Source organism: Mytilus californianus, unplaced genomic scaffold (assembly GCF_021869535.1).
Source record: "Mytilus californianus isolate M0D057914Y unplaced genomic scaffold, xbMytCali1.0.p SCAF_6, whole genome shotgun sequence".
In the NCBI taxonomy this organism is placed as follows: domain Eukaryota; kingdom Metazoa; phylum Mollusca; class Bivalvia; order Mytilida; family Mytilidae; genus Mytilus; species Mytilus californianus.
The window spans coordinates 284,779-308,008 of NW_026262712.1; positions in this window are offsets into that span (position 1 = coordinate 284,779).

A 23,230-nucleotide genomic window follows, 5' to 3' on the forward strand; every position below is an offset into this window, starting at 1 on the left:
ATATACCATTAAAGATATGAAATATTTGTATAAATATTCACACGCTATTACCGGCTATCGGTACTTCAGATGCAATAGAAATATTTGTATACATGTTCACACGCTATTGCCGGCTATCGGTACTTCATATGCAATAGAATACAAAATCTACCACAGTGTACACTTTCAATGGGATAATCTATTGTACTCCAATATCAAAGGGAACTTCAGACAACAATCTGCTGTACTGCTGTACACGATAGCAAACCAATTGATTTTACAATGTAATGGTAATTCAGGAACACGGATCGTACTGTAGTGATAGGCGGTAAAAGGGTGCGATATAAACCAGAAGGGATATCACGAGCCATATACTACGAATAATTAACACAAACAACAGACAGCACGTTTCCTATACAAGCCAATGAACCACAGACAACACGTTTCCTATACAAGCCAATGAACCACAGACAACACGTTTCCTACACAAGCCAATGAACAAAAGACAGCACGTTTCCTACACAAGCCAATGAACCACAGATAACACGTTTCCTATACAAGCCAATGAACCACAGATAACACGTTTCCTATACAAGCCAATGAACCACAGACAACACGTTTCCTACACAAGCCAATGAACAACAGACAGCACGTTTCCTACACAAGCCAATGAACCACAGATAAAACGTTTCCTATACAGCCAATGAACCACAGACAACACGTTTCCTATACAAACCAATGAACCACAGACAACACGTTTCCTACACAGGCCAATGAACAACAGACAGCACGTTTCCTACACAAGCCAATGAACCACAGATAAAACGTTTCATATACAAGCCAATGAACAACAGAAAGCACGTTTCCTACACAAGCCAATGAACAACAGACAGCACGTTTCCTATACAAGCCAACGAACAACAGACAGCACGTTTCCTATACAAACCAATGAACAACAGACAACACGTTTCCTATACAAGCCAATGAACCACAGACAACACGTTTCCTACACAAGCCAATGAACAACAGATAGAACGTTTCCTACACAAGCCAATGAACCACAGATAACACGTTTCCAATACAAGCTAATGAACCACAGACAACACGTTTCCTATACAAACCAATGAACCACAGACAACACGTTTCCTACACAAGCCAATGAACAACAGAAAGCACGTTTCCTATACAAGCCAACGAACAACAGACAGCACGTTTTCTATACAAGCCAATGAACAACAGACAACACGTTTCCTATACAAGCCAATGAACCACAGACAACACGTTTCCTACACAAGCCAATGAACAACAGACAGCACGTTTCCTATACAAGCCAATGAACCACTATAACACGTTTCCTATACAAGCCAATGAACAACAGAAAGCACGTTTCCTATACAAGCCAACGAACAACAGACAGCACGTTTTCTATACAAGCCAATGAACCACAGACAACACGTTTCCTATACAAGCCAATGAACCACAGACAACACGTTTCCTACACAAGCCAATGAACAACAGACAACACGTTTCCTACACAAGCCAATGAACCACAGATAATACGTTTCCTATACAAGCCAATGAACAACAGAAAGCACGTTTCCTATACAAGCCAACGAACAACAGACAGCACGTTTTCTATACAAGCCAATGAACAACAGACAACACGTTTCCTATACAAGCCAACGAACAACAGACAGCACGTTTCCTATACAAGCCAATGAACAACAGACAGCACGTTTCATATACAAGCCAATGAACAACAGACAGCACGTTTCCGACACAAGCAAACGAAAAACAGACAGCACGTTTCCTATACAAGCCAATGAACCACAGACCGCACGTTTCCTATACAAGCCAATGAACAACAGAAAGCACGTTTCTTATACAAGCCAATGAACAACAGACAGCACGTTTCCTATACAAGCCAACGAACAACAGACAGCACGTTTCCCATACAAGCCAATGAACAACAGACAGCACGTTTCCTATACAAGCCAATGAACAACAGACAGCACGTTTCCTACACAAACCAACGAACAACAGACAGCACGTTTCCTATACAAGCCAATGAACCACAAACAACACGTTTCCTATACAATAAAGCCAACGAACAACCGACAGCACGTTTCCTATACAAGCCAATGAACCACAGACAACACGTTTCCTACACAAACCAATGAACATCAGACAGCACATTTCCTATACAAACCAATGAACAACAGACAACACGTTTCCTATACAAGCCAATGAACCACAGACCGCACGTTTCCTATACAAGCCAATGAACGGCAGACAACACGTTTCCTACACAAGCCAATGAACAACAGACAACACGTTTCCTATACAAACCAATTAACCACGGACAGCACGTTTCCTATACAAGCCAATGAACGACGATATTGTCTCAATCATTATAAAATGTATGAGGAATTATTTTCATTTACTTGCATGCAGACTGCATTATAATGGATTTCGCAAAAGCATTTAAAAAAGTTTCACACCATCACCTCATGTATACAATCGGCTTCTATGGTATAAATTGCAATGCATTACATTGGATTCAAGACTTTTTAACATACAAAACACAAACAGTAGTCCTTGAAAGTGAAACATCAAATAAAATTTCTGTAACATCTGGAGTACCACAAGGCACAGTGCTTGGACAGATTTTATTCTTAATGTTTATTAATGATTTGGCGGAATATCTCAAACATAGTACGTTAAGGTTGTTCGCAGATGACAGCATTATTTATAGTTAGATTAAGAACCAGATGACACATATAAATTACAGTCTGATTTGGAAGCGGCCGGCAGATGGGAGCGGGACTGGCTCGTGCATTTTCACCCTGATAAATGCAACATTCTCTGTGTAACACAAAAACGAAAACCTTTAGACTTTTCACTTGCAAATTACAGAATCAATCTCTCGAAAAAGTTGACTATAAAATATTTAGGGCTAACTCATCAATCAAACTTAAAATTGGATTAAACATATCGATAACATGACATCAAAAGCAAACCAGGCTCTTGGATTTATTCACAGAAACATTACGACAGCCTCACCTAAAGTTAAAGATCATGTATTTAAGCTCTTGTCCAACAATATTAGAGTACTGCTCAACCATTTGGAATCCACATTACAAAAAGCAAATTTTACAAATTGAAAAAGTTTAGAGAAGAGCAGCCCGCTTCACATGCAACCGCTTCCACAACACCAGCTCAGTTACTGATATGATGACAGACTTAAATTGGTACCCACTTGAATTTAGGCGTTTAAGATACAGACTTGTTTTCTTCTACAAAATTATACAAGAAATTTTTGCAGTCCCTACATTTAACCTTTTGATCCCAATAGACAATAGAACCAGACATAGCAATCCACACTCATTTAGGCAAATACAAACATCTAAAGACAGTTATAAATATTCATTTTATCCACGTACAGTTATAGATTGGAATCATTTGCCACAACAAATAGTTTCATACAGTACAGTACAGTGATTCAAGAGTATGATCCCAGAATCTGCCCTTACCTCTATTTTCTACCCTTAACTGTTATGGTTATCAAATGTATATAGTTTTATTTAAATGTTATTTTTCAAGTGTACATACATTATTTTGATTTTTTTATCATCCGTTTCATGTTATTTTTATTCATTTATTTTTTTCCACAGAATTTTGTTCATATATTTTATGATATTTATAATGCATTTGATTTTTTCCACATAATTTTGTTCATCTTTAATATTTTATGCTAATTAAGTTGAGGGGATTTGATTTCGCATAGAATTAACATGTAATTGGATTATTGCGTGCTAAGTCATTGAATTAATGTGAAATGCATGTCACGTTACGCTCGATGTTGGTGACGTTTTCTGATTTCATGTACCTATGACCAATAATCGGCTTAAAATAAGAAAAATACCGGAAAGATCAACTGTTTTTTTGTGTTAAAATCTTCGGAGCACTTAAAACATTATTTTTACGGTGGCTTATTAGTTTATTTAACTTTTGTTAATCAGCTTTATATCGTCAAGTTATCGGAATTCCAATGGGGACCAACTGTGCACCACTTATTGCGGACCTGTTTTTGTATTGTTATGAGTTACAATTTATGACTAAAATCAGCAAAGACCCATCGAAACAACATATGATACAAAAATCAGCCGTATATCGTCAAGTTATCGGAATTCCAATGGGGACCAACTGTGCACCACTTATTGCGGACCTGTTTTTGTATTGTTATGAGTTACAATTTATGACTAAAATCAGCAAAGACCCATCGAAACAACATATGATACAAAAATTTAACAATACTTTTAGATATTTGGATGATATATTGGCTCTCAATAATGACGACTTCAGTGTGTATACTAAAGAAATTTATCCTGTTGAACTTACTTTAAATAAAGCTAATACTAACAATGACCACTGCCCTTTCCTCGACCTTAATATCTATATCATTAACGGGGAGCTTAATACAAAAATTTATGATAAAAGAGATGATTTTTCATTTCCTATCGTTAATTATCCATTTTTAGATGGTGACGTTCCCTTGTCACCATCTTATGGTGTTTATATATCTCAACTTGTCCGATTTGCTCGTGTATGTAACAACGCATTAGATTTTAGCGAGAGAAATTTATGTATTACTGAAAAATTATTACACCTGGGTTTTCGGTATCATAAACTAGTCAAAACATTTACTAAATTTTATCATCGGTATAAGGACATCATTCGTAAATATAACTCAACATGCAGACATCTTATACGTTCGGGTATTTCACATCCAATCTTTTATGGTAATATTCTTTACAAAGCACAAAAATGTCAGTATTCACCTCAAAAGCTAACAAAACCTTTAAACAGACTTATTAAGAAGGGATATTATAGTTACGATACTGTTGTCAGGTCATTAAAGATTGCATATTTTGGCTTTAATATTGTTTCACCTATAGGGTCTTTGCATCGGAATTAAACATATTTATTCTAAAACCAGTTGTGGCATGACACGGGTTATGTTCTTCTCATATATTTTATGATGGTATAATACTAAACCCCTAACAGGAGGGATTGTGCCTGATATTCATATGATGAAGACATAATCTTTCAAACAGTTTAATTGAGGTCTGGAGCTGGCATGTCAGTAACTGCTAGTAGTCTGTTGTTATGTATGTATTATTGTCATTTTGTTTATTTTCTTTTGTTTCCTATTCTGACATCGGACTCGGACTTCTTTTAAACTGAGTTTTACTGTGCGTACTGTTGTGCGTTTGTTTTTTCTACATTGGCTAGAGGTATAGGGGGAGGGTTGAGATCTCAAAAAACATGTTTAACCCCAAGTCAGGAGCCTCTGGCCTTTGTTAGTCTTGTATCATTTTTAATTTTAGTTTCTTGTGTATAATTTGGAGTTTAGTGTGACGTCCATTATCACTGAACTAGTATACATATTTGTTTAGGGGCCAGCTGAAGGACGCCTCCGGGTGCAGGAGTTTCTCGCTGCATTGAAGACCCATTGGTGGCCTTCGGCTGTTGTCTGGTCTATGGTTGGGTTGTTGTCTCTTTGACACATTCCCCATTTCCATTCTCAATTTTATTCCAAAAACAAACGAGAAAAATCACATGTTTTTGCGTGTAGACGGGTAACATACTAATATTGTTTTTGAGGGTTCCTCCTAATTTCGGATACCCACAAGTAAATAAAATATAAAAATTGTATACCATTTTGAAGAGGAACGTTAGGGCTTTGTGACGTCATATTTGTATGACGTAATCGACGCCATTTTCGAATCGAGTAGACCTTGGAAGAAGCCATTTCAGCTTGTAGACACTGAAGGAAAAATATAAGCCCTTTGCAGCATAACAGGTGAGAATCCATCGATAGCGAGATTATTTATCATCACAGTCTTTATATCAAATATCATTATGTGAAACAAACTTGGAAAATGCTTTAAAAACATTGATTCCCAATTTAAAAGAACGAATTCAATGAGAACTTCGAAATCATAACCAAATTCAAAGCCCCGAAACACACTGTCACAACAACGTTTAAAAAAAACATGTTCTACTTGAAATTATCAATACCGAGTAAAAATATGTAAAGCATGTTATCTAGTCAGAAAATACTACATGTCCGGTAATCTGGAACTTCTGAACGGCATTTATTCATATAGAAGTCTCTTTTTTAGCATTACATAAAATCATATTATGCATATGCATCCCCACAGGGCTCCCGTCACAAAACTTTTAACTAACGTTTAACGTTAGTAATTTCGATGGTTTTTAAAGAAAACGATAAAAAAAAGGGTTATGCATTTCAGAACGGAGAAATGAAGCCAATATGATAAATTCCTAATAAAAGAGAAACGGTTGTATGCATTCGTTTATATTTTTGTCAATTTATTTCGATTACTGATGCGTTGGAAGGTGTCTACCAAAATGTCACAAAAATGGCATCTTCATTTTTTCTCTAAAATACTAAAAACAATTTGTTACAAATCTTTAGAAATACGTGAAAATTGTATAATTGTTAAGAAAATTTAAGCGATAACCGGAAATTCTCAAACCGAAGGAACATTTCAATATAAAGATGATAAAGATTAATGTACAAATTATCAAAATAAATTGGTCACATGGTGGTCTACCAAAATGTCACAGCATCGCTCCTTTTTTTGCGTTTATGGCGTTTTTGAAACGTATTTATTTGTTATAAAAACATCTAAAACTTAAATTCAGAATATATACTTTTTCTTTCAAATGCTTTTTCTTTCATGTCATTTTTTGTTAAGCTAATGAAACAGAAACTCAACAACAAAAAATTTATACATGTATATACAAAATTAATATCTTCAGTGGAGAACATTATTATCGTCTCAAATACAACTAGCATCATACATAATGGATATTCGTATCAATTAAAGTATTGAATAAGAAAGTTGAACGTTGTGTATATATGTACGAATACGGACACACGAACACATATCGATATGTAAACAATCAAATACGGAGATATTTTATACATACAGCTAATTGGGTACACTTAATTACAAATACATTTTGTAAATGGTAATAATTAATACTGGTCCTCTGTAACAATTTAAACTCTTATATAGGGAGTGTGGCACGCATGGTCATGGATTTTCTTCAAACTTCACACACTTACTAGTCTTGATGAAACAAACAAAAAATGGCAAAATGTTGGTTGCTAAGCATATCGGTTGCCATAGCAACCGATGACCAGTTTTACCTCTTCTGAATATCGATGATTTTAAGCTGAAAAAGGCTATTTTCAACATAATTTTTCATAATAAATAATTAAAAGAATGAATATTGTTTTATGATTTTATTAAATATATGCATTTTATTATTGTAATTTAATAACTGATATTTTCATATTCCATTTCAATCATAATCACATATACCCCCCTTTTTATGTGGTTTGCATTAGGTAAAAAATACACTTTTGAGGTCATTTTTGAATGCTCACCATAATTGTTTGCGGACACCTGAGTTAAAGTCAACCATGAATTCATAAATGTCATAGTCTTATCTTATCAATGATGCGAAAAAGTAATGGGGAAGTATGTCTCAATATTTTGTTACCATGGATACAAAATGCTTAGTTTTCATTTTTTCAGAAAAAATGTTTTTTTGAAAATTTTGAAAACAAATATTTTTAAACCTAATTCTGCAGTCAGTAAAAAATAAATAAATATACAATATGTAGAAATTATTGTAATCATAAAAATTTCAAACCTATTCATGTATAACGGTATTATAGTTTTAACTGTGTTGCTATGGAAACAATTTCATTTTGATACACAAGTTTAACACAATTTTGAAAAAAGTTTCAGTTAGTTTCTTAAATGTGCACAAAAGTAGGAAAACTAAAACACTTATTAAGTTTCACTGTATACACACATGTGTATATATAAATGATTTTGCTAGTATTTCGATAATGGTGTTACCACTTGAAGGAAACAAACAGAATTTCTCTATTCTGGATAAAAGTGCTGATTATAAAGAAATTTCAGTCTGTTTTCATGATCATGAAAAATATACAAAAAAAACAATTACTCAATCTAGAAAAAAACAAATAAGATCATTTAATTAATTACATATTCAATTGTACAATATTTGCCATTGAATGTGTTGCCATGGAAACAAGTAGTTCATTTGCAAAAATACGGATAAGTACTAATTTTTACAAATGCGTTTTAATGAACTTCGACACATATAACAATGAATGTATACAGTTTTGCTTACATAAGCAGGTTTTCTTGTATTTGAGAAATATCAATAATATTCCAGGCATTATTAGTGATAGTGTTGCCATAGAAACAACAAATTACATGTATATGCATAAACTTGGAAAACGCTTGAAAATAGACTAAATCTCTCATACAAAAACTCTCTTCTGTAAGTTTGCAATTTAATGCAGTGTGAAAGAATGGTGTCTTTTACAAGTCAGTCCATCAACTAGTATTCAAATGCTGTAGTGATTAAAGATCAAAGTGCCACTTGGTGTTGACAGTTTGGAATTTGAGCTACTAGCTCCTAACTATTTATACATAATATTAAGAAGATACAATCAGAACATTGACAGTTTAAGAAAGGCCAAGCTTAAAATTGTTTGTGTGAGCCACAGAAATAAGTACTTATCACAAATGAAAATAATCAATATCGTTGGGGTGGGGGGAGGGGGGGGAGGGTAAGATTTTGTAAAAATGAAATGATCGATTAGTTATGGTTCGCTTTGTGTCCAGTGTCAAATATCTCATGCATATTTCAGAAGAGAACAAAATCAATAAATTTAATAGGAACATTGTTGGTCCAGAGCTAGTCTACTGACCCAAAGTTAATTAAAGGCAATAATTTGATACACTTCAACACAATAAAAAATAGAACAAAAAGAGTCAGACATTGGTCCTCTAAGTAAATGATAATTGACCATATAACCTTTTTTTCTATAAAGGAAAAAAATACCTATATTAGGAGCTGTTTATTTTTCTTATTCATTATTAAACTCAATGTTGAAATGGCAAAACATGTATAGCTATACGTTTTGAATATTATTGTATTATTGGATGATGAGTATCTACATGAAGATCATTTTTGAGGTGAAGTTGAAAAAAATAGACAATTTCAAAAAGGTCCGGCAATATGGGTAGGTTGGGATGAAGGCAGACAATTTGAAATATCACTGGAAATCGGGATCAATTGGACAAGGACAGACATTTCAATAGGTCAACTTGGGTGCCCCTAAAAGAATTAATACAAGGGTTCTTTAGCAAACAAAGGGTGTAACCAACAAGGGCGGGTATTGTCGGCCGTTGACCCGATGGTCCCTGCTATCCATCCGACACATTTCTTGTTTGCCGTTCTGGCCGGGGAGAAATTTTCGAGATTTTCCAAAAAGATTCGTTTCCCTACGAGGACCCGCGGAAAATCTGTCAGATGGTGACTGCGGGTCTTAAATCGAGCAGTGGGGGGAAATATACCATCTGGACAATTTTCATATAAGGGGTCGCACTGACTGCCTAAAGTGATGGCCCGCTACATTTATGCTTCAGTGATGCCATATGTAATCAACCAAATATTTCCAATAAATAAGGAGGGGACGGGCCCTCAGGGCCCCTGGATCCGCCTATGGTAGCACTATCTTAATATTAGTATTAGGCATTGAATTATTGAAATTAGAGAAAATAAGAATTATCTTTATGGAGTTTTAGCAGCAAATTAAAAAATATTGACCATAAATTATGATAACTCTTTACCGTGAAAGGGTAACTTTAAAAGAATTATATACATGTACATATAATTTGATTTTCACTGAACATGCTGAAAGCCCATTACAGAAAGATGTTTCTCAAAATTAGTATATTGTCTTTCTTTTAACCAAAAAAAAATTAGATTTTACTTTGAAACAGGACTCAATGTTTATAACATATAATACATGTGACTTTTTGTCCTTGACTTTTTGTCTGTAGTGACTTTCTGTCTGTGACTTTCTGTCCTATATTCTGACCGTTATCATGACCAGGAAAAATGACTTTATACCTATTTATATGTAATAGGCTTTGCATCAAATTTATAGAAACACTTAGATTGAACCAATAATCTTATCAAATAATAAAATATAAAATGCTTTTCAAACATATTAGCAAACAATAAATGTATTGACTTTCGAGAACATTTGGCATACCTCAAGTTAAGTCGTTGAATATGTTTACTTATATTTTATTAAAATATTTTAAACTACCAAGATATCGTGCATGCAGGGGCTCGGGCATACCTCAAGTAGTGCGCGAAATGTTTATTTTTTTTTATGAAAATATTTAAAACTACCAAGAAATCCTACACAAGGCTCGGGAATGCCTTAAGTTGTACGTGGAAATAATTATTTACTGATGAAAATATTAAAAAACAATTATATTGGATTTATCAACTTACATGTATTTTTGGCCTACTTCACACCTTTTGTGTGTTACTTTATATTTGTGATCAAACATGTCAAACTATAACCGGTAATATACAACATAATTTACAACACAGTAAAATACAATATACTACTCAATACCATAAAAAGTTTAAATAACCTGGTGCCCGTCACAGTACCCTAAACTGTTTTTCCCAGTTTTTTTTTATCATTTGATAAAAACTTTACCATTCAAGCTTAATGTTGTTTTTTTTTATATAAATTTTAAGCAAATCCTGTAAGATATAAATAAGTATTAGGTAGTACAACGATCAGGACACCGTCAACGTTGGTCAGGTCAAGTTTTTTTTACCCAAAAACATATATTTTCCCCCTTTTTTTAATGATATAAAATAACACAGAAATTTTCATCGGTTAGGTCATTGCTGTTGTTGGTCAGGTCATTGTCAACGTTAGAAGGGTCACGTTTTCGGAATTTTTCGGAATTTTTTTATATTTTTTTCTATATTTTTTCATATAGTTATATATTAAATGATCAAATTTTATTATTTTTCAAATCTAACATAAATCCTTTAAGAAATAAAAAAGTAATGAGCATTTTCATTTGGTCCTGTCATTGTCAGCGTTGGTCAGGTCACGTTTTATGAAGATTTAAAAGTTTTCTATATTTTTTCTTATACTAGTATTTATGTATTAAATGGACTAAATTTATAGCAATTCAAATTTGACAAATTTTTTAAGAAATAAAAAAGTTATTAGCATTTTCGTTTTGGTCCAGTCATTAGTGAAACCCGTCAAAGGGAGATAATTCGTATTGTGAAGAATATTGCACATGACCATTTTTTAGAAATTAGTTTCATATATTTCTAGGTAGATTCCCCATAACTTTTTTGATTTTTGATAAAAACAAGGCTGAAACTAATTGTTTTTTTGTTTCTTTTAAATAGATGTGGCCGCATAATTTCACAACACTACACCAACTATTGTATTTTTCTCAAAATTCCGAACTTTCTCCGCTGTTATCATGGTAACCAACCAATATATATATCAGTTGGCATTGTTTTTCTGACTAGGCTAATAGGATATACATATCAGCCAATTTTTAGAAAGATCGGTGACTATGTGTGCCGAAAAAGTTTAAGTGGTTACAGAGAATGAGTATTAATATTTCCAAACATAGGTTGAATTTTTTCCGTTTTATGATTAATATTTTAAAAGTATATATGTATCAAATAAAAATCATCGATACTTTATGTTGCCTTACATAGATATTGACGAAGAAACTTTTGGACATTATCCTCGTGTATTGTATTTTCGACCTACTAACATATTTCTCCGAATTTCCCTTTTATATGTTTGAACATAGACATGCCTAATATTTTGAGAGTCACTAGTATACTTGTGCATAAAATAATTGTATCTGAAATATATTCGATCTTAAATTATTTTTTTTATTTGAGTTCATTAGATCGATGGCACGTTTGTTGACAACAAGAGTGCACACGCTGAAATGTCTCGCCTTCTTTACTAATCATTGATATTATGTTGATAGTCCTAAATATAAAGCTTTATTACAACTGTCACATAAACTTAACATTAACCAAGTAAACTAAACATTGACCAATGAACCATGAAAATGAGGTCAAGGTCAGATGAACCATGCTAGGCAGGCATGTACAGCTAACAATTCTTCCATACAACAAATATAGTTGACCTATTGCTTATAGTTTAAGAAAAACAGACGAAAACACAAAAACTTAACACTGAGCAATGAACCTTGAAAATGAGGTCAAGGTCAAATAAAACCTGCGTGACTGACATATAGATCATAAAATATTTCCATACACCAAATATAGTTGAACTATTGCATATAGTATTAGAAAAAAAGACCAAAACTCAAAAACTTAACTTTGACCACTGAACCATGAAAATGAGGTCAAGGTAAGATGACACCTGCCAGCTAGAAATGTACACCTTACAATCATTCCATACACCAAATATAGCTGACCTATTGCATGCAGTATTAGAAAGAAAGACCAAAACTCAAAAACTTAACTTTGACCACTGAACCATGAAAATGAGGTCAAGGTCAGATGACACCTGCCAGCTAGACATGTACACCTTACAATCATTCCATACACCAAATATAGTAGACCTATTGCATACAGTATAAGAAAAACAGACCAAAACACAAAAACTTAACTATAACCACTGAACCATGAAAATGAGGTCAAGGTCAGATGACACCTGCCAGTTGGACATGTACACCTAACAGTCCTTCCATACACCGAATATACTAGACCTATTGCTTATAGTATCTGAGATATGGACTTGACCACGAAAACTTAACCTTGTTCACTGATCCATGAAATGAGGTCGAGGTCAAGTGAAAACTGTCTGACGGGCATGAGGACCTTGCAAGGTACGCACATACCAAATATAGTTATCCTATTACTTATAATAAGAGAGAATTTAACATTACAAAAAATCTGAACTTTTTTTTCAAGTAGTCACTGAACCATGAAAATGAGGTCAAGGACATTGGACATGTGACTGACGGAAACTTCGTAACATGAGGCATCCATATACAAAGTATGAAGCATCCAGGTCTTCCATCTTCTAAAATATAAAGCTTTTAAGAAGTTAGCTAACGCCGCCGCCGCCGCCGCCGTAGCCGCCGCCGCCGCCGCCGCCGGATCGCTATCCCTATGTCGAGCTTTCTGCGACAAAAGTCGCAGGCTCGACAAAAACTAGCGTCTTGTGTTTTCGACCTATCTAAGAAACTGGTCCAAAGTCGGAAATGACATGTCGTACAAATCCGGAATTGGTTAAAATTTGATGCCAATGTCTATATCAAATTATTTAAATTGCTAGGAGGCGATCAAACTTATGACTTAATGAATTAAATGGTTACATATACAACTTTAAAATAAAAAATATTATTTTGATATCTTTATTTGACTAGTTGTACACATTTCACATGAGGCACTTTGGAAGCAAGTTTGATCTTGTATACAGTAATTTTTTTGTTCAATACTTTAGTGAAGGCATTGTGGAGTGAGTATTGTGTGTAATTTCAACTGACAGACTGTTGTTTCTGTAAATTAAAATTAATCGATATTTTATTTTTTTAGTAAAAAGCTGTAGGATCATGCAGATTTCCGTATTAAAAATAACTTTAAGTATTACAACTAACCACCTGACAGTCATATGACTTAATGACCTGGATGTAAACTTCACGTGCAAAAAGTCCCCCTGCCATATTTTTAGAATATTTGTTTATTTTTTATAGATTCTTTTTGAAGGTAAAAATAGTATTAGTAAAAGGGTAGAAAAATGTGATATCAAATAATAAAACGTAAATACTTAATTACATTAACTTTACTTGGAACATCTTAACCACCACGTGGTATTATTTGATATTGTTACTAATTATAGCAGCCGAATATGACGTCACGCGGACATGCGCAGCATACGGGAAGTGAATGTAGAATTAGGTCGAAAACGTAAGACGGTCGAAAACACAATACGAGACGATAAATCAACATGTTGGATATTTAGGTTGGCATGTCAAATATTCCCCACAACATGTCTGATATTTAAGTTGACTTGTTAGATAATTATACTGACTTGTCAGATGTTAGGTCGACTTGTCAGATATTGAAGTCGATATAGTAGATAATTGTGTCACCATACTAAACAATGGTATCGGGTCCGTTCGCCCTAATTACATGTTCACCCTGAGTCCGTTCGCCCTTAGAGTCTGTTCGCCCTGGGTCCGTTCGCCCTATTTTTATAAAAAAAATTATATTAATAGTTTAATTTAAAGTTTTGTAATCTTATTCAGATATTTAATATTAAAAATGTATATCTCCAAATTCATGAATAAACATCGAAATTAAAAAAAAGTTTTTGTTTTGGAGCATTAATCAGGCTAATTGGCTTCATTGTTACATTTGTTTTTATTCAGAATTACTTTTAATGAATGTTGATTGTAAATAAACTCATCATAGATACCAAGATTGAAATTTTGTACGCCAGACACACGTTTCGTCTACAAAAGACTCATCAGTGATTGTTGTAGTTATTGTTTTTGATGGATTAATAATGAAATTGTTTTTTTAAATAAACAAGTCAGCTAGGAATGAGTTAAAACAATATGATGTAAGAATTATAAGACATTAAAGGGAAATTGTTTTCGCCGCTTGGGTTCTTTGATTTCAAGGCGTTGAGTGAGTTGGATCTTGTTATACCTGTTTGGATTGTTTTGAAATTGTTACAATGTTTCAAAAAAGATTAATTCATACAGATAACTTGGTCTCCAGTTCCTGAACACTTCTTCTTCATCAAAATACTGTCCACATTCAACATGATGAATATTCTGACAAGAATAGTCAATGCAAATCAAAAGAAAAATAATTATCTTGTAGCATCAATACAACATAAATATTTCCGCGGAATTTTTCAACAAACTTTAACATAATTAATTCGAATAATTTATATTATACAAGACAACAAAATAAAATAGAAATCAGGGCGAACGGACTCAGTGCGAACAGGAATTAGGGCGAACGGACCCAGGGCGAACAGGTATTAGGGCGAACAGGTACTAGGGCGAACGCGAATCAAGGCGAACGGACCCGGATTCCTAAACAATGCGACTTAAACACAACAACAAAAAACAAAAAAACAAAAAAACGCAACGCAAACTCTTTAACGCCATGTACTTAATAGTAGAACAAATATACTACTAGAAATAATCTGTATAGTGTCAAAATATATAAATAAGGAGACGTGGTGTGGTTGCCAATGAGATATCTATCCACAAGTAAAACTTAGAGTTCTAATGACGAAGACAAATGCAATTATAGGTTCTTCTTCTTCTTCCGGTAAGCGGCCACCGTCAACTGGTTGACTATTCTGCCACATTTTGGAGTGAGCGCATGAAATATTTTTGAAATTTATTAAACAAAAAGAGAATGGGTGCAATTTAATATATATACAGGTGCAATTAAAAACATGGCATTTAATCTAATGACGGAGCTGAGCCTTGAAGGATTCAGGACTCAGGGCGGAGACAGTAGAGTTGGGCAAGGTGTTCCACTCTCTGATTGTTCTGGGATAGAACGACTCCTTCCGTACAGTTGTTTTACACGATGGTATTCTAAGTGCCTTTTCGTTATTATTTCTGGAAGGGCGTTCATTCGGTATTAGCTTATTGGATGTATCGATTTTGACAAAGTTGTTTTGTAGCTTATACATCATTATTAACCGGCTATGTTTCCTTCGTTCTTGTAGGGTAGACCATTCAAGATGTTCAAGCATGCTACTAACAGATGAGGTGTTGTGATATCTGTTAGTAACATACCTTGCTGCCCGTCTTTGCACCATGTCCAATCTGTGGATGTCGTTTTGTTGGTATGGATCCCATACTGCACTAGCATATTCTAAAGTAGGCCTGACGAGGGACATGTATGCTTTTTCTTTAATTGACTTGTTTGAGATGTTAACATTCCTTTTTAAGAAGCTAATGGTGTTGTTGGCTTTGGAGCAGATGGAGCTTATGTGTTTCCCCCATTTAAGATCTGATGAAATAGTGCATCCCAGGTATTTAGCTGATGTTACTTGTTCGAGGTTATGGCCATGTAGTGTGTAATTGTACTTTGATGGAGTTCGCTTCTTGGAGATGGTGAGTACATTACATTTGTCTGGATGGAACTTCATAAGCCATGTTGTTTCCCATACAGCCAGTTGGTCAAGGTCCTTTTGTAAGTTTGCGGCATCTGCATTGGATGAAATGGTGAGATAAGCAATAGTGTCATCAGCAAACAGTCGTACAGTTGATTGAATCCCCTGGGGCATATCGTTTATATAAAACAAAAAAAGGCTAGGTCCCAGGACGGATCCTTGTTGTACGCCGGACTCTACAGGTATGGAGGTCGATGTTTCACCCTCTACAACTACTGACTGTATTCTATCACTGAGGAAGTTGTTTATCCACTCATTTGTTTTACCGGTTATCCCATAATGCTTCAGTTTGTGGATGAGAAGGCTATGACTAACCTTATCAAATGCCTTGGAGAAGTCCATTATGAGACAATCTGTTTGTTTCCCCTGATCTAAGTTTTTAGTTACATCATCAATAAATTCAATCAGTTGTGATTCGCATGATAATCCCCTTTGAAACCCATGTTGAAGTGGATACATGATGTTGTGAGTATCTGCATGAGACATGATATGGCTAGTTATGATGTGCTCCATTAGTTTACATGCTATGCAAGTGAGAGAGACAGGCCTATAATTTATAGGATCGTATTTCTTCCCTTTCTTATACACTGGACAGACGTTTGCAGATTTCCAAATACAAGGTACTTCGCTTGTCTGATATGAGCAGCGGAATAATGTTGTCAGTATTGGTGCTATATGTAATGCAAGTTCCTTTAAGACTCTTGGTGTTATATTGTCTGGCCCAGCTGCCTTATTTGGATTAAGGTTATTTAGTAGTTTGTACACACCATTTTGTGTTATATTGATGTCCAAGATTTGTTCAAAGTTTCCGGACATGTTACACTGTTCTTGAAATTCTTTTTCTGTTATGGTGGTTTTGTCTGAAAAGGCTTTCTGAAATTGGCCATTGAGGATGTCTGCTTTTTCTGTTGGCTCTGAATGTAAAGTTCCATTTGATTTTAGAGGTGGTATTTTACTCCCATCTGACCTTTTGTGTTTTATAAAGGTCCAGAACCTTTTCATACAGTTTGGTCTTTCTTGAGGTTTAATTAGGTCTGGTGGTGAAACTATACTGTCGATGTTATTCCAGTAAGCTTTCCTAATTTCTCTCTGTGTACGACGCTTAAGTTCTTTAAATTTGTCTCTATCTCCTCCATTACCAGATTTTTTCATTCTTTTAAACCATCTGTCTCTTTTTCGTATGAGACGCTTGATGTCAGATGTGATCCAGGGACTACCATCCTTTTTCCTAGCGGTCTTTTTCGGTACATTTTTTTCTATGCTCTCTTCAAGTTTGGTTTGGAAGTGTGTCCATAATGTATTTACTCCTGCCTTTTGTTCATTCATTAGGGTGATATCATGGTGTAAATTATTCATATCTAGTTTCATATTCTCCCAATTTGCTTTTCTATATAACGGTATAATCCTTGGTTTTTGAATAGATTTCCGAGGGTTTAGATTAACTTCTGTGAAAACGATTTCATGGTCGGAGAGCCCAGGTAAGGTTTCAACTCTCATGAAGCTTTCAGGATGATTTGTTACAACAAGATCAAGAGTATTGGGTCCTCTGGTTGGTTTATTTACAAGCTGTGCCATCCCATTATCATCCAATATATCAGCAAATTTTTCATGATTTGTTGCACATTGGGTGTGCATCTTGATCTCTTTGTTAGTCCAATCCCAGCCTGGTAGGTTGAAATCACCAGCTGATATAATGAATGCATTTCGTATTTTACTGGCTCTTTCAATGCTTATTCCATATTCATTATATCCCTTTTCGTTTGATGTTTTGGGGTTGTAGTAACTAGATAGATAGACAGTTTTATGCCCGACAATTTCCATCTTGCACCAAGCAATTTCACAATCAGTTTGAAGTTCTGGTACTGATGAAGTGATGTATGTGTCTTTGACGGCAATGAGTACTCCCCCTCCACTTAAGTTTCTGTCATTTCTGTAAATATTGTACCCATCTGGAAAATATTGCGAGTCTTTTATTGATGAATCAAGCCAGGTTTCAGTTCCAAAAATTATATCTGGTTTTGTGCTTTCAATAAGATTTATAAGTTCGCCTTGTTTGTTTCTTATTGACTGGAAGTTGACATTTAATACTCGAATAGTCTTAGGATTTGAATCTTCTTGCTCCTTTTTCTTTTGTGTTTTCCGTTCTGGTGTTGAAGTATGTAATGGTTTTATGATGCTAGATGTTGGACTGCTGATGGATATATTTGATAGTATGCTGAATTGATTTGAAGTGCTGAATACCAAAGAATAGCAGAAGGTGGAGTAATTTGGACAATTACACATAATGCAATCCCATGCAATGGCGGAGTCATTCACATGCTCTAGGTAGGACTTAGTTTGCATAGCCTGGCAACTGATGTGGTACCATTGGTTGCATGTATCGCATACTATACCTCGTTCTTGCCATGTAACTGGTTTGTCGCATGTGCCACATGGATATACAGTTCCACTGGTGTTTGAACATTCAGGTCCAGGGTTAAGATTTACATCGTTTGATATAAGAATTAGTATCATTGAAAGATAGGTGAGATGGTTTATCATTTTACGATATATTAATCTTCTCTCATTCATACTAAGTATTTCAGTTCTAATGTTGTCAATGATGGTAAAATGGTTTATATACTCTGGGTTGTAGTTGTTAATAATGGTAAACATATGCTCCCCTTGTTTTGATTTTGTCAAAATATTTTGTTGGTCTGTTATTTTGGCTAGACATAGTTGGTATCCAAATGACAATAAAAATAGAAATTTAATTAGTTGTGACATCTTTGGGCTGTGTAAGAAGGTGGTGATAAGATGAACTCACCTACACACCTTTCTTAACTTCCACTTGACTGTCTAGCTGTCAGATTTCTATTTCGTATTTGCCGCCATTTTGTTCTTTGTTTACATAGGTAACCGCTTTATAACTCAGGATTTCGTTGTTGATTGATGTTGGTTGGTCCTAACTTTTATGTTGCAATGAATGTAATAGATAATGGAACACCTTTACCCAACTTACATTGATTTTAATAAATTTTACAAAGGATACAAATAACTTTAGTAAGACTTTTCTTGGAGATGAAAAAGGATACGTCCGAATTCGGCGCATGCGCACACTCATCCCCCATACGATCTTCAACAATGAAAAAAGTCATATGTTATAGTCAGCTATAAAAGTCTTGATATTAATATACGAAAATTTATAAATAAAGATTAATGAATATTGTCATTTTCCGACTTGTAGGTATCATGACAGTCATATCCAAAATTCAAAAACTGAGAGCTGAGAATAGAAGAGAACAAAAACACAAATGGAAACAAAAGAGTAAAAATGACCAAACAAAAGCATTATCAAAGTCTTCTTCTGTAATCCGAAAAAGGAGACAGAGGGAAAAGGATAGAAATAACAAAAGAGAAGATATAAAGAAAAGAGGAGCAACAACAAAAAGAAAGCACAAAAGTAGAACTAAAAGAAAAGATCAAATATCAGCAAAAGAAATAATAGAACAGACCTTAAGGAATCGAAAGACAAACAGACAGCGAATATGGAGGGAAAAACAAAAACAAAAACAGCCGCAATCGCCGGTACCATTGAATTTGACCACGGCTAAAGACAAAAACGATCCATTTAAAAACAAAATGAGCGCGGTAAGAAAATTAAAAAGAGCCTTACCTGTAACGCCAAGTATAAGAGTAGCTACAGTAAAAGCATACCTATTTCTTTAGTAATTTGATGTGACTTGGGTTCAAGAGCTGACCCTTAAAATATTTATGTATTTATGTAAAGATGTTGTCTTGCTGTAAGCTGAGACCTTTCTAGGTCATCCTTAAAACCACTCATCAAATATAAAGAATTGAAGAACAAAGAAAGTCATGTTCATTACATAATGTCCTACTAATGTAAAGGTAACACCAAAAAGGTCAATGTAGAAATGATATTTCCAATATTTCATAATCAGACACATTAATTTGACAAAAAACAAATTGGATGATTGCTCTTCAACTCATCCATTGCCAAATACTACTAGAATTTATTATGCTTAAGTTGAACTAGACTTCGACGGGCCAAAATTGCTCACCTGGCACAACAACAGACACAAGAGAATTATCTAGATCTTAAAAGCAAAAAAGAAAAACCCAGTAAAGAAAAGAAACTGATGGGCAATTACTCTTCACGCAGTTGTCCGTGAGACAATTTCAACATAATTGTACATTTTCTTGGTGGAGATGTGCTGCTCATTTTTACAATTAACGATTTTGCTCTTTTCAAGTTCAAACGCTCAATCAATAGACGTATACAGAGAACATAAGCTCTAACTCTTACAATTTTCAAAAATAAGCCAAAACCAGTTGTGAGCGTAAACCATTTAAAATGCTATCAGGTACATTAACTTGCCAATTTGTCATCATACAATTGCAACGCAAGAAATGGTCTAACTGCATTTTTGGCTTATCTTTAAATAACTAAAAGAGATGGGAAAGATATAGGCCGAAAGCTGTAAATGGACTATTATGAATTTTTTTTTTTCTAGCAACATCAGACATCTTTCTTGGTGAATCCTAACCTCAGATATCAAGTACAAACTAATCCCCCCTAAGGAGGTATATTTGTACAGTTTGGTTCAGCCGTTTCGGAGATTAAAAAACATTTAACACAGACAATAGAAATTACAGAAGCAAAATCTCAATTTTGGATTGTCAATGTTTTCTGAAATCAACGTCGATTTAACTTGGTTTGTTGTACATCTTTGCATTTTATTATTATATTCAAGCTTATTTTTTTTCTAGACAATTCCTTTAATCTAGAAATTCATCAAAAATTCATAAGGGGTTCCGCGGAACTCTGTGTCTCGACTACGATTGCTGCTGTCAGTGTAAAAGTGTATTGTTGGCTTTAAAAGTGAGTCCATTTATCAGTAAAATACAGAATTTAAAAAAAAATCAAACTTTTTCTTTAAATGCTATTTCTTGGTCTTGAAGATTAGCTTCTGTCAAAGTTTCATAACGATCCATGAAGGTTTACAAATCTATCATATTAAAAAAAATCTAATCCCAGACTGTCTGTAAATGTTAACAGTAAAAACGAAGACCATCTATAAAAAAAAAACTTCAGACATCTCTTTATCATTAAAAAGCTTCTGACAAAGTTTCATAAAACTCTATGAAGTTTTGACAAAGTAATCCGTGATGTGTAACAAACTTTAACTTGTAAACTGTAAAAAAAACGAAGTCCATTTATCAGTAAAAAATACGGAAAAATGAAAATAAATAAAAATTTTGCTCTGGATTCTGTCTTTTGGTCATAAACAAGCTTCTGTCAAAATATCATAAAATTCCACGAAGGTTTGACAAAGTTATGATTGGTAACTGAAAAAATTTCACCTCAGACTAAACTGAATGTTAACTGTAAAAAAAAACTTAGTAAAATTCCTTGTAAGGCTGACAAAGTTATTGATGTCTGAAAAAAACTTTAACCACAAGCTAAACCTAAATGTTGACGCCGCCAACATCGACGACGGAATCTAGGATCGCTATGTCTCGCTTTCGTTACTTCGCAGGCTCGACAAAAATTGATATTTCAGGGGCCATTACTCCAAAATGGGTCATCCAACTTTTCTGCTATAAATTTCCTGTAACACCTATGTTTCTGCACTAATAGCTAAAAGAGAGGCGACAGATACCAAAGGGGTATTCAAACTCGTAAATCGGAAATGAAATAACAATGCTATGGCAAAAAATCTAAAAAGACAAACAACAATATACAAAATACAACATAGAAAACGAAAGACTGAGCAACACAAACCCGCCCAAAAACCTGGGGTGATCTTAGGTGCTATGAAAGGGAAAGCAGATGCTGCTCCACCTGCCAATTGATTAAAGTGGACATTTATAGGCCAAAAACTTCAAGGCACTGGCTACGATTACCCGCAAATAGTAACAATACAAAATAATTATTGCTACTTCCGAGACTAATTGCAGAAATATATTTCTTGACAGGGACCCGATTTCATCTTGAAATTACAGATAGCAATACGATTAAACTTCCAGGTGTATTGACCAATATGACGTTCACTTTTGCCATAGGGGGGCGATTAAAACAATGCAGTGGCCATTTTGCCGGCGCCTGCAAAATAGAAAATATGCTATTTTGTCGGCTGTATTGAAATTTTGAAATCTGATTCAAATGTATTTTTAAATTTACATACTAATACAAAAATGGCAATAGATGATGCCAGACCTACACCAAGCGATGGCAATAGATGATGCCAGACCCTAGAACCAAGCGATGGCAATAGCTGATGCCAGACCCTAGACACCAAGCGATGGTAATAGCTGATGCCAGACCCTAGACACCAAGTGATGGCAATAGCTGATGCCAGGCATAGACACCAAGTGATGGCAATAGCTGATGCCAGACCTAGAACCAAGTGATGGCAATAGATGATGCCAGACCTAGACACCAAGCGATGGCAATAGATGATGCCAGACCCTAGACACTAAGTGATGGCAATAGCTGATGCCAGACCCTAGACACCAAGTGATGGCAATAGCTGATGCCAGACCCTAGACACCAAGCGACGGCAATAGCTGATGCCAGACCCTAGACACCAAGTGATGGCAATAGCTGATGCAAGACCTAGACATCAAGCGATGGCAATAGCTGATGGGAATAGCTGATGCCAGACCTAGACACCAAGCAATGACAATAGCCAACTCTAGGTCACAAATGAAAATGCATCATACAGTATAGCATGTGCACCCTAAGCCTGACACCAAGTTGCTTGAAGCTCTGATATGTAGTTCTTAAAGTTCTTGAAAAGTGTTTTAACATTTCAATAATGGCCATTATGTCATGAATGTGTAAGAATATATATTAAGTACCGATATTTGGTAAACAGGAAGTTGATGAGCGTTGAATGCAGACACATAATACAGTAAAGCATGCTCACTATATTGTATATACATGTATCCCGGAGAAAATAGAATGAAAAAAATTCAAGAGACCAGCAGACAGATGTAAACCAGTACCTTTATCTCACATCCAAGCAGCTGGGGGATAATAATAAAAAGTATTATTTTCTG